The sequence below is a fragment of the Solanum lycopersicum genome, chromosome 4, assembly GCF_036512215.1.
Source record: "Solanum lycopersicum chromosome 4, SLM_r2.1".
NCBI lineage: Eukaryota > Viridiplantae > Streptophyta > Magnoliopsida > Solanales > Solanaceae > Solanum > Solanum lycopersicum.
The window spans coordinates 59418278-59430940 of record NC_090803.1 but is presented as its reverse complement, the minus strand read 5'-3'; the positions used below and the strand labels follow the sequence as shown (position 1 = coordinate 59430940).

General features: G+C 27.4%; 1 non-coding gene across 1 annotated transcript; it reads right to left on the bottom strand.

Moving 5' to 3' along the window:
• Positions 1–2429: 2429 nt before the first annotated feature.
• TRNAP-AGG (transfer RNA proline (anticodon AGG)) lies at positions 2430–2501 on the bottom strand. The gene has a single exon. It is a non-coding gene; the product is annotated as a tRNA-Pro (tRNA).
• Between the last annotated feature and the right edge of the window lie 10162 nt (positions 2502–12663).

Here is a 12663-nt window from a genome sequence, read left to right as displayed (position 1 = left end):
AACTAAACTCATATGATTCTTGAATAATACTTATATATCATATATATCTAATAAATTATCTTCCTTTTATCATTGAGAAAACGAGTGATGGTTATAATATGTTTTGAAAATGTATTGTGTATGTCTTATAAATGTATCAGTGTGTTACCTAAAATTTCTTGTTGTCATCGGTAAGAAATGAGTGAAGCGTGCAATACGTATTATAAATGTATTATTCATGAAAAAAACAAGTATTATATGTGTCTTATAAATTACTTTTGGTTTGTACCATTAAGAAAGTGAATGATGTTTGCAATATGTATTAAAATGTATTGTGGATATATTATAAGTGTGCATGAATAAACTGCAAAATGAATTAACTTATTAAAAGTGCATTATACAAATATTAAATTTGAATTAAGCATACATAAAAATGTAACTAATGAAACACTAGATAGAGTGAATTAAACTAATATCAATAATGAATTAAAGAAGTAATCTAATAGTAACAAATAATAAACTACAAAATGAATTAAATATGCATTAAAAGTGTATTATACAATATTAAAGTTGAATTAGAAGAGAAAATTAACAATAATGAAAGACGCAACAAACGAAAGACAAGACAATAATTTATAGATTGAATTAAACATGTGTTATTTATGAGTAAAACGTGTATTATATATGTCTTATACATTATTTTGATTTGTATCACTAAGAACATCAATGATGTTTGCAATGTGTACTACAAATGTATTGTGCATATGTAATAAATTATTTTGATTTGTATGTTTGCAATACATATTACAAATGTATTGTGGATATGTTATAAATATATTACAAGTGTGTTACTTAAATTATTTTGATTGATATCACTTAAAAAGGGAATGAAGTTTGTAATATGTATCATAAAGTATTGTTCGTGATTTAATACAATTATGAAACATATCTAATACAACTTTAATACAATTGCGATACAGTTTCATAAATTTCACGTTATCAAGTTTCAATCTAATATTTCTCATGCAATCAATTATAAACTTAACCAAATCCTCTTAAAATTAAGATATAAACTCCAAAATGACATTTTTAAAAATTATTTGTAGGAACAATTTATACAAACTAATCACAAATTCGTAAAATTCAAATAATGAATTTAAAATTTGAAGTTTTATAATGATCATCGATTAATGGTAAACTCTTGTTGCTATATTTTTAAAAATTTGAAATTCTATTTGAAAACATGATATTGTACAAATACTTAATTTTTCTATTCCTCTTTTCGTCGTGTTATTGAGTAAAAATAATAAAATGTGCACAAAAGTTATCTAAAAATAGTTATTTAAATGAAATTTAAAGAAGTAGAATAAAAAGAAAATTAAAAAAAGAGAGAAGGAAGATAAATAACGAGAGGAAAGAGACGAAGAAGAAAAAGTATATAAAAAAGAAGAGAACGAGTAGAAAAAAGGATCGAGAAAGAGGCGATGCAATTTTCTTAATTTTTAGAAAAAATGTTATATTTAAATAGAAAAATTATGTTGTCATAGATAGTAAATATTTTTATAATGTAGCATATATATGTGATTTATCCTATTTTATTAATAATAAACTTATAAAATTCAATATACACGAGACTACGCCCCATAGATTCATGGGACTTACACACTGTGTCTTGGAACTTACCTCTCGCCCCATACTGTATAAAATATCTCGCCTCACGCCCCCACCGTTTAATAAACTGGGGTTAAAATTGCATCCACAACTCGAAAAGATCTCAAACTAAATATATACAATTATTGTAGCGAAATTCCAAGATAAAAGTCCTCCATTTTTTAAATAATTTCTCAATCAAATTCTATTTGTGCTTCGTGATGTCTCATCTATTGGAGATGATAGATCATGACTAATCCATCTCTCCGCAAACTTTTCAAAGAATTTATCTTGTCATTTGAACGAAGACAATTGAAAGAGTTTGATAAAATTTTGTTTTGTATATTATTGTGTAAAGTTGTATATGAGTGTACACATATCTTTTATATATTGATGTCTGGTATTGTATATCAAGTTCTTAAGCATTTTGGTATAAAAGAAATATAAATATATTTTCTGTATATTATTGTATGCTGACTATATATTGTTATATACTGAATTGTATAGTTATGCTAATTTGCAAATTGGTCATTTGTACTTTTGTACACCCATAGTCGGCCAAGAATGTGGAGCTTTTCGAGCTGAATATAGATTTAGTTGGGCTTCAATCTCTGTCTCGAATACTTAGGTGAAAAATAAAAAATTAGTCGATCAATAAAATTCAAAAAAAAAAAATAAAACACACAAATGGGACATTTTGAGAATTGAACTCGGCTCGAACACCGGATGAGAAATCAATCAATAAATAAAATTAGCCGGCCAATGAAATTAAAAAAAAAAAAAAAAAAAAAACTCAAATGGGGGCATTCCGAGAATTGAACTCGGGACCTCTCGCACCCTAAGCGAGAATCATACCACTAGACCAAATGCCCTATTGATTTTTTATTTTCGTAGTACATTTATATATAAAAGTAAATAAAACTCTGAAGCAAATATATATTTTATGTTCCCCTCATTTTAGACAATGGTCCCTATATTTGAGGGTAGGTTCGAAATAGTTATTTAAGTATGCATAAAATAATTTTAGTATTTAAAATTTATCAAAAGTTAACATTTTAAGTCCCCGTAAAAATATTTATCGAACTATGTAAGTTAGATTTAATGAGAACTAGCATAAGCTGACATTTACGATTGTTAAGAGTTTAATTTTATTGTGATTCTTGATTTATTTCTAAAGTCCAGTTATTTGAGTGTTATTTTGTATTTTTTTTTAAAGAAAAGGTCAGTTTTTTATGTTGCATATCATAGGTTTTGGAGTAATTTTCTTGATCTTTTTTATGGTTAATCTTTTTTTTTTTTATGGTTTGCTTTTCACTATATAATTCCATCAAATCTAACAAACATAAATTGTTATTTATTTGGTGAAAACTAAAATATACGTATGTGTTTCCTTAATTATTTAACATATATGAGTAATTATTATTAGAATAATGATATGAAATAGGCTTAGTTAAAAAAATGAGAATTTATATAGTTGATTTCAATTTATTTGGAATTGAGATGCCTATAATTAAGGAAAGTATATATAATTTTGAGGATTTCTTACAAAATATCATTTCCATTTTCCAAAATATACATATCTTTTATATACTATAGTATTACATGAAATTATTAAGTATTTTGTACATCATTTTGATGTATAAAAATTAAACTCTTTCTATAATTGTTGATTTTTCGTGTCCAAAGTACGTATTATAGCAGCCAACTTGCTTGAAACGATAGTTGGTTAATTCAACTAGTGAATATATACTGTCTTGTTTAATATAGGCGTTTTATTTTTATTTATTTTGAACGTAATTATTATTACTAATACGAAAAAAGGTTAAAATTGCTTCTAAACTATGTGAAATAGACCACTTATACTTTTCGTTATATTCTGAGATCAAAAATGCCCTTGCTGTTATCTTAAGAGACCACATATATCCTCAAGAGTTAATACCCCATATTTTTATTGACTTGGCAAACCACGTGGGACTAATCCTTCCACCAAAGCATCGCCAACTAGGATTCATTACAAAAGAATTAGACCTTTAGCGGCGATAATAGTCGCCACAAAAATCCAAAAAATCGTCACTAAAATTTTTTAACATTAAATTCTAATTTTGTATTTTTTTCTTCATTATTTTTTTAAAAACGAAATGATATTGATTAAGTAAGATTTTGAAGACTTTTTTTATTTTTATGTTATATGAAAATGTATAAAATGTACAAGATGCTTTATATAGTATATATAGTAGGCAATGTGAATCGAGAAGTATTTTTTCATGATTTTTCGTAATAATATTGGGTGTTTTTAATATTAATATTGCACGTTATTTATTTTAGAAAAATTAGGTTGCAATCAAAAATTAATTATTATATTTTTTGGTTGAAAAAACAGGTTTTACTATTAGTCGTCACTAAAAGTCAAGTTCTTTTGTAGTGAATCTTAGCTGACAACGCTTAGGTGGAGGAATTAGTCCTATGTGGCATGCCACGTTACTAAAAAATTGGGGTGTTAACACTTGAAGATATTTGTGGTCTCTTAGAATAACAACGGGGGTATTTGTGATCCCAAAATAAAATAGAGAGTATAAGTGATCTATTTCGTATAGTTTAAAGATAATTTTGACCCTTTTCCGTTACTTATATAAGATTTGAATTATAAATAAAGTGGTTAATATGTATTGTCAACTTAGCTTTCAATGGTTTTAAAAAAAATGTTGAATTGTGTGGGATATACAAAAAAGAGCTAAAATAATAGGCAAAAACAGTGTAGACAGTAATAAAAATAATTAATTTGGACACCAAAAGGTGTAATTTTTTTAGAATTTGTTTGGGAGTTGACAGAGTAGAAAACACTCCGGAAACTGAATTACGGTGAAATGGTTAAAAAAAAATTATTTTTAATTAAATTTTTTTATTTTGAAATCGTTGTTTTCAAAAATTGATCTTTACAAACAATTAAGAATAGGATGAATATGACGGAGAGAAGACAATGAAAAATATTATAACCAATAGAATTATGAAAAAAATAATTTTCCTGCACCAAACACACCCACCCAAATCATTAATCTACATATTTTCTTCTTCTTTTATTAATTTTTCCAAACAGAGCCAAGTAATAAGTAGTATTTTATATGTACACTATTGTTTGATTACATATCCTTTGATATGCTAAATTATGTTGACTTGTTTCTACTCTTTGTCCTTTTCCTTTATTTTTCGACTAGATAGATCTAGGGAAGATGAACATACCAAACGTTTTTTTAAAAATATATGTTGTAATGTTGTTCACACATTTGAAAAGTCAAGTATAATAATAAAAGATACAAGTATTGAAAATATTTTTGGATTTAACATAAATTATTAATTTAATCTTTGAGTTATTGATAGCTTTAAAATAATCATCTGCTTGACTAATTTAATTTAAATACTCCTCTAATCTGTTATAATATTACATAACAAATAGTGATTTCAAACTCTTATAGGATCGTGAAATTTTTAATAAAATACAGAGAAAAGTGTTGAAAACACTCTTAAATTTGGTGAGAATTAGGGGTGTATTTTACTCATTTGGCAAGATCATGGGTGTATTTAAGTTTATTTAGTAAAGTAAATGAATATTTTTAAGACCGTCAATAGTTCAAAAAAGAAACTAGTATGTCACACCATGTTTAAGGTATTTTGAATACTTTTGATAAATAATTCACCTCTAAGAAATATAAAGTAATCGTATAAAATATCTGATAAAAAAAGTTACTCTCTAATAGTAAACACCCCTCATTTACGATCCTTTGAAATTGCAAATTTAAATCACAAAAAAGGTAAAAAAGGGAAGCCCATAAAGAGGGGTTAAAAATACAATAAATAATTCCAAGAGAATCTTACCCCCCCCCCTCCCCCCACCACACCCCACACAAAAATCTCATGAAATACCTCAACATCTCAAACTTTTCTTTCTTACCCACTAAATTTCTCTTTATCCATATCTAAGTCCATACTAAACTAATAACAGCCCCACCAAATTATTTTTAAATGATTCAGATTAACTGTTAATCTAAAACTCTATATAATTAAACCCCAATAACGTAAGAGTTAGAACACGTAAACGTGTATTAGGTAGAGTGTTACATTTCGTATCAATTTATTTAATTGATTAACTTAACCTTTTCCCAAGTCATTAATCATGTGTTTAGGAGTGGTAAATAAGCTGATCGAATTGGATATGCACATTGATAAAAAATGAGTTAATTAAAAACAAAAAAAATAATAATTGAACACTCATATTTCATACTAATAAAAAGTGGGTTATTTAAGAAATAATATGAATATTTATATGATCATATCATCAATGACTTAAAAGAAAAATACATTTAAACTCTCGGGAAAACAAAAAAATAAATAAAAATAAAAGTGAAAATGTATAAATATTTGTCGAAATCTTAGAGACACACTTATATTCTTTCTGTCTCTATTTACTTTGTTCATATTTTCTTTTATATTTGTCCCTACTTACTTATGCATTTTAACAAATCAAGAAAGGACAATAATTTTTTCCTAATATGTCCTTATTTAATTTTAGAAATTTCTAGTACTGCTAAGTTGTAATACATGGTTTTTGGAACCAGAAAATACATTTACTATGCTAAGGTCCTATTACTCCTGAACTTATTTCATAAATAATTTTTTATCTTTTTCGGCTTACGTTGCACTATATTCTGGGTCTAACGTATGTTGACAATTTTTTCAAATTATTTGATTGAAAAAATTAATAATTAATTAAAAATAAAAAATTATCACGTAATTAATTGACAATTACGTGGCAATTTTTTCAACCTATCTAAAAAAAAATTCATTAAAAATAACAAATAAATGAATATCGATAATATGGATATTCATCTTGATATCCATTTTAGCGGATAATAGACATATTTGATTAATTTTTACAAAGTCGACTATCCAAGTCATACTTAAACGAATATAATTACTTTTTCTATAAAAAAAGATAATCAGTTTGTCAGCCCTAATCAGGCTCTGTAAGTAGATATATATATAGCTTTGGTGTCAATATTTTTAATTTAATCTACGTTTAAGTCAATTTTCCTTCTCTTATTTTCATTTTTTGAGAACAATATCCCTAATGATTATTTATGACTAAAGATTCATATTTCGTTTTCAAATAAAAACGTGATATTGAACCTAGCCTATCATTTAATGGATAAATTAAAATACAAGGGTACAATTTAAACACGTAAAGAGAAGTCAAAACAAAAATATATATTGGGATTCATTTGACTATAGTTTCACATTTGACCACCAAGGATGTGGTGTTGCACCGGATATGAAGTTACTTCTCTTGTATATATGAAAAATTATTAATAGGGAGCGGTTTATTTTTGAATTAGGCTCTATGAGAAGCAAATTCAAATTATTAAGACTTTAATGCGGATATCAAAATTATAATAGAAAAAAAAAATAGAAAGTGTTGATAGTTAACATGTTGTATACTTCAACTTCACAATAAGAGATCTCCGTTTACTCAACAAATAGTGAAGATTTTATCTCTTACATTGAAATTAAAGTTTAAATTGTTAATTATCAACGGCACTAATTAAATAACTAAATTATGTGTGTATGCGGAGTATATTTAGCTAAGAAGTACAACTATTTTAAAAAAAGAATTCTTTATTTTTTTTTTAATTATAATTATAGAAGAGTGAGTTAACTTTGTTGTATCAACATGTATGCTTGGTATTATTTTTTATTTTTAGGTGATATTTTGTCATTTCATGATTGATTGTTAGTATTTTTGTGCTTGATATTATTTTTATTTTTAGGTGATGTTTTTTATTTCATGATTAGTATTTAATACTATTTTTTTTGTTTATTTCACATGCAATCTACAAAATAATTATGCACAATACATTATATATGGTTCTATTCTTTCATATTATTTGTTATAATTTTTTTACACTCTTTAAAAGTACATAAACAAAAATAATATTCTTACTAATTTACTATTAATTTTTTTAATACTTTCTTCTTTTATTTTAACTTATCATACTTGAATTTGACACATTTATTAAGAAAATAATAATTGACATAACTATTTAATTATCACACTATTTCTAATAATTGGTTTTTATTATTAAGTTTTGAAAATTTGAGGAATAAGTAATTAATATTAAGTATGAAACATGAAAAAAATTTATCTTTCCTTAAATTAACTATCGAAATTTGAACCCTTCATGAAAGATCGAGCATTCATCAAAGTTGTTGGCCTGAACTCAAAATAATATAACTATAACAAATTCTATTGTAATCAATTGAATTATAATTTAACGAATATTATTTAAATTATAACTCAAAAACAAATTTTGTTTAAATGAATCTAATTATAATTATATTTATTACTAAATCATTTTCCATTACGCCCGTGCTTGTGCAAGCTTGCCATCCTCTAGTTAGTAGTACAAATTTTTAGGTTTTTGTACAATAAACTATCCTAACAAGTAGCAATTACTATTAGGTGACGGAATTTATGGAGTTTGAGAAGTAATTGATGGCTTAACAATTCCTCTCTATTTCAAAATAAAATCGAGGTAATGCACATTTATTAAGAATAAAAATTTAGGGCATAAATTGAACGTCACTTTTTTTTAGTTTATTCTCAAACTATTCTTAAAAATATAAATTATCCAAAGTAAAATCATAAATATGAAATCCATATATCCATCTTTTTCTTCTTGGCACAATCTATATAGTTTGATGAAAGTGCTATAAATAGACGGACAAATTAGGAAAGTTCTACTTTTGGAATATGTTACTAACATTTTAAACTACAATCTAGTTCATATTGAACTAAAGATGCATATGTTGTGAGGTATAAGGTATAATACTTTTAGAATTAAATGAATGAGTATTTTATCTCATGTTTGATTGGAGGTATTAGGTAGCCATTAAATTAGATATTGTATAGTTTTTGTCATAGTAATAAGATAAGTCATCACATATACATAATCGAATAACTTATCTCGAAATAACTTTTTCTGGGATTAATTGTCCTAGAATAACTTATTCCTAACTAAACGACCCCTAAAAGTGCAACTTAATTACTCCAACGGGAATGTTTCTTTTTTCTGTTTAAGATGGTTCCTTCGAATGAAAAAGTTGAACTTAATTATTATACTATTGTAGTTCTAAAATTTTCCTTCAGAAGAAGCCAATTTGTTGGTTGAGCGATTCTTTTCTTATTCTTAAAGGTAATTAAGGGGGTATTTCTTTTTTCCTACACTATACTAAAGGGATAAAATAAATTTACTCATCAACAACAATAATATCATACTCAATGTATTCTCGTAAATGTTTCAAAGAGAAAAAAGTAGCTTTTTATCAGCTCACAAGAAATGTAACCAAATTAAAGTGAGGTTGAAAGAAAAATAATGATAACAAACTAACAAGATAGACGAAGAAAATGAAGGAACAAGTATTAGTAAAAATGAAGGATACGATACTACATAGATACTAAATAATATTAACTGTTAGAAGAAAAATAATAGAGAAATTTATTAAAAGCTCTGAAGCATGAAACACTATCTTTCAAGAGTTATATATTGCATGTATATACTTTTAAGATAGACAAACTTTTCTCTATAAAGATATAGCAAAACTTGGAATATATATGCAATTGAATCCGCTACTTCTGGAAATGTTTCAAATTTATAAAACTTAAGAGATGACTTTTCATAATAGTCAGGTTTTTTCATAAAAAAATATAATTTTTCATAATAGTCACGTTCTTTTATGTAAATATGACTTTTCATTTAATTTTTCAAGTCCAATTAGATATATATTAGTAGACTTATTCTACTAAATAAACTAAATGAGTTAAGCATTAAAATGACTTAAAAGATGACTTCTCGCACCGGTGTGGGAACTTTTCCTTTATATTACAACTATCCTAACACTAATAAATAAGGAGAAGATGAAACGAGGAGACTAGCCTCCTATTTCTTTCACATAAAAGTACGACAACACTCAACTATCTACAAACCTTCTACCATAATTTTAGGTTTCCATAACTTCGTTCGTATCTAGGGTTGGGTCCTCAATAACCTGAAAATGTGTCATATCCCTTGTCTAATCACCTACTCTAGTTCTGATTTGATAACCTCTCACACGTCTTTACTAATACATCCGCACATCTCCTTTGCCGTGCTCAAACCATCTAACCTTTCTTCTCTCATCTTGTCCGGCAAAGAAGGTATTCCTACATTGTACTTTATATTTATTTCTAATCTTATGTCCTCTAGTATGCGCACACATCCATTGGATTGAGCGTCCTCATATTTGCTGCCTTTATCTTATGAGCATGTTCATCACTGCGCATACAGCAATATAGGTCATACCACCACTCTATTCCCGCTCCAATATGATGTGCCACATCATGATTAATGTTAGGTTATTAGCTTATAATATTAATATTTAATATATTAAATTGCTTTATTTTGGAGTTATTGATAGCCATGTAATTTCATTACTTTTGGCTTTATTGGATGAATTCATTGTAAGATAAAAAAATATTCCAATGAACGTTGGAATGAATAACTTTTACATCAGCCATTATCTTTGGTTATCCTTCAACTTTATTTCATTCTTAATTCCTCTATTATTTTACCTAACCTATGTAACATATGTAACTCCTAAGACCATTTATTTTTACTATTTATCACTCCATTATCTTTTTATCATTGCTAGGAAGACTTTCTCAACTATAAATAGTGAGGGTATTCATTTGGTTTAGTACACACAACACACAAGAAAATATAGAGTGTGTAAAATTTGTCTAAAATAGAGTTCTTATTAGTTGAAGGGAGGTGTTCTTATTTGTGGAGCTTTGGACTCAACTCTTGTCCAGAGTTGTTGAGTTATACTTAATGAATGCTGTTGTATCCTGGAGGGAACAAGTCAAAGAGAATTACTGCTGGACCAGTGAAAACATTTACAGCAGTGGACTTGAATCTCCTTAAAGAGAGCGAGATATTCGCGCTTCAGCCTGAAGAAATTTATTTTCTTCATTTTCATTTTCAGCTGTAATCTTGTAATTTTTTGTTATGTCGTAAGTTTTCACTAACAATAAATAATATACTCATCTTAATTTCATCGATTATAAACCTAAGATACTTGAAGCGATCAATCTTCACTTCTACCTCCATTATATAAACCACATCATTGAATTTGAGTTGTCCTACTTAATGTAAAACCTTAAGATACTATAGGGTTTATCTCCAAACTTTCACCTTATTGTTAAGTCCACCGTCTTGTCGATCAATAATTCTATGTTATCAACAAACAACTTACACCATGACACAATCTCTTAAACATGCCGTGTCAATTCGTCCATCACAAAGACAAATGAAAACGAGCTGAGGACTTGATCCTTGTACAACCCCATCATAACAACGAAGTGTTTTGATCAATCACTCCCACTATATTCTTATTCGAATCTTACCTTCATCGTATATATATATATATATATATATATATCCTTAATTATCCTAATATAAACCGCAAAATTACACTATAGTCTTCGAACATTTTCATAAAAACCTCCTTATAAGAAGGAACTTTTTACGTCTTTTTTCTAACTTCCTGTATAATGAAAGAAAAGATGTAACAACAGTATTTTCACTCATTCAATGAGATATCTAAGTAATAACTTGAGTAGTGTGTACGAAAAGTCCTATCAAGTCATTATCAAACAAAATTTGTGTAGTATTTTACAAAGATAAACTTTTAATCCAAGGGTCCCATTAAAATGTCAAGTAGATGCACTCAACTCTTACAGGTCCACAAGTATCAAACCTCATTTATTTCTTTGAGCTGTCACTTAAAAAGAGAGAAAAAAGAACATTTTTTCTTAACACAACATTAATATCCAAAATACAAAAAAAAAAAGAAGCCCTCCCAAAATACAGAATTTGTAACAAATAATTAGTAAAAAATGTTATATATATGCTGGAAATTACAATCCAAAATGTGTGGCAAAACTAAAAAAAATAATATGATGATGTCAAAACACAGATACAAAAATGAAAACCTATTTAATTATATTTCACCCAAAAATGCTTATGATAAAATAGTCAATAATTTCAAATACAAAAGGTCAAAATAGTAAAAAAGAAAAATAAAGAACCTCCACTTGTGAGAAACACCCTAGCTGATATTTTGACTTTTCTCCTTGTGTCCTAGCTGATATCTGAAATTCCATTTCTGCCCTTCCAATCTCGCCATTGAAGAATTTCGAAGCTCAAATGGAGTGACTAATTAAGTATATATATATATATATATATATCAAACATCGAATAAGTTATTGAAAAGATCAAAAGATGGAGTACCGGGAGATAAAAATAATCGCGGAGAAATGAAATTATTATTTGAAGGGCTAGGCAAGAAATTTGGTAATTCAAAATAATTCTTGTTGTTGACGTTGTTGTTGTTATGTAACACGGGACTTAAGTCGTAAAAAAACCCTAATGGATTTGGATCATTTGATGGTGGTGAAAAAAAATTTGGTGGTATAGGTTGAAGTGAAGATGGATTTGGTGATAATATTCCAGGAAAAAACCCACTACGTTCAATATCAGTACCTATTTCTATACCTTCATGTACCATATTATTATAATTTTCGATATTTTCACAATTTTTTTGCAACTTTTTCCCTTCTTGTACCCTTGTTTTCTCTATCGACGCAAACCTAGCTGCTGGAGATATTGCACCGGTATTCATATTTTCTTGATAAAATGATGACGTGGCAGTTTCCGAGGTAGAACACGTGGCGGAATGATGATTTGGCCCGGTTAGTCTTTGTACTAACGTCATGAACTCGCTAGGGTTTGCATGGATTACCTTAGGAGACACGGTATATATTATAACCGGTGGTCGCGGTGGACCTAGTGGTTGTTGATGGTGGTGGTGGTGGTGTTGTGATGGTGGTACTGGTGGTTTTCTGATTTTATGAGAATCTTTACGTACTTTAAGTGGGGCCGGACG